Genomic DNA, 1,899 nt, shown 5'->3' on the forward strand with positions numbered 1-1,899 from the left:
AAAAAAAAAAAAAGTGAAGGAACAATAGACTATTACCATTAATAGGTTTAGGCATTTAACAGTGGCAAAGAAAGATAGCATTGGATGCTGTTCCTTGTGAATAGGACTAAATAATTTCATTGGTGAAGTTGACCCTCAAAGAAATGAGGGCTGAGTAGCTCAGTGGTAGAATGCTTGCCTAACATGGGGATTACGAATCTCAACCCCCCCCCCCACACACACACACACACATACACACACACAGAGAGAGAGAGAGACAGAGACAGACACACACACAGAGACAGACAGCTAGCTTGGGGAGGTATTGAGGGAGACACAGATAGGTATTGTGCTTCTAGTTTTAATAGTTTATGAGAGGCTAGATAGATGGATCAGGGGTCTTAAGGGATCAGGGGTCTTAAGAACATTGGCTAATTTTTCCAGAGGACCCAGGTTTGATTCCTAGCCTGCATATGGAAGTTTACAACCATTTATGACTCCAGTCTCAGGGATCTGAAGCCCTCTTCTGTTCTCTAAGGGTAACAGGCACGCAAGTGCACAGATACACAGGTAGACAAAACAAGTGAGACAAGGTCCTAGTTGTCCCAGAAATCACTATATAAACCAGATAGGTATCTATGTAGAAGATAGCTAGCTGCCTCTGTCTTCTGAGTTCTTGGAACTAAAGTCATATGGCACCGCACAGGGATAATCTCCCCATTTAAAACTCACTGGTGTGAAACTTGATGTGTAGACCAGGCTGGCCTGGAATTCACAGAATTCTACCCATCTCTGCTTCTGCCTTCCCCTCCCAAATGCTGGGATTAAAGGCATATCCCACCATGCCCTGCTCATTTTTAAAGTATGATAATGGTAGTATGGTTATGTTGGAGTAAAAAACCAGTCTTGTCGCCTCCCTAGGATTCATAATTTTAAAGGGGATGAGATGTTTGAGATTTGCTTCAGAATTATCTGGAGAAGGGGTAGGTTAGAATATATACTAAATAAAAGCCAATGTGATTTATGAATTATTAAAGATAGTAATTCAAGACATGTGTTTATTGTCTTCCCAGGTTTTATGTGTTTTTGAAACTTTCCATAGCAATGTATTTAAAAGGAGCAGGTGTGGTTCATGCCTATAATCTCAGCCCTTGGGAGGTTGAGGCAGGAGGATTGATTGCCGTGAGTCCTGGCCCACACTGTCTTATATAGCGAATTCCAAGATAGCCTGGGCTGACTTTACCTCAAAACAAAAAGTTCAAATGGTTTTCAGGGTAGATATCTATGACTGTAGATAATCTAAGATAAATTTGTCACATCTTTATCTAATAGAGACTTGTTTGTTATCTATGTAAAAGAAGTGTTTCTAGGAATCTTTAAAATATTTGAAAACCTTTCAGTGTTTTAGTTAAATTTGCATTTACTATTCTAGAGGATTATCTTTCTAGGGCCTTGGCTATGTTAGCCCAGCATTCTACCATTGAGCTACTACTCCCCAGCACCAGAACATCAGTTGCTTATTTTGTAAAAGTGTCTCAGAGAGCCCCAGGCTGCGTACAGACTTACTGTGTAACCGATGGTGACCTGAACTACTGCATGCTCCTACTTATACCTCCCAGCTGCTTGAATTACAGGTTTTTGCCATACTTGGCTTAATGTTCCAACTCCAATTACATATCTTACTGAGGACTTGCTGAGTGGAGTAGAGGAACATACATACTTAAGAGCTCACTGCTTGTTTCTATCTTTTAGAAGAGTTAAATTAACTGAAGACAATAGGGCCAAGCATTAGAAATACTTATATGGTAGCGCAAGCCTTTAATAGTAGCACTTGGGAGGCAGAGGCAGGTCTGAACTCAGGACCTCTGCAAAAGCAGTCAGTGTTTTGTTTTTGTTTGTTTTTTGTTGTTTTGGTTTTTT

The 1,899-nt window shown here is 40.4% G+C and overlaps 1 protein-coding gene across 2 annotated transcripts in view; it reads left to right on the forward strand.

Annotated features, from left to right (window-relative positions):
* The window catches only part of Ogt (O-linked N-acetylglucosamine (GlcNAc) transferase), a 43,216-nt gene that overhangs the window by 19,005 nt on the left and 22,312 nt on the right, over positions 1-1,899 (forward strand). The window lies entirely within an intron of this gene.

The sequence above is a fragment of the Mus caroli genome, chromosome X (assembly GCF_900094665.2).
Source record: "Mus caroli chromosome X, CAROLI_EIJ_v1.1, whole genome shotgun sequence".
NCBI classification, from domain to species: Eukaryota; Metazoa; Chordata; class Mammalia; order Rodentia; family Muridae; genus Mus; species Mus caroli.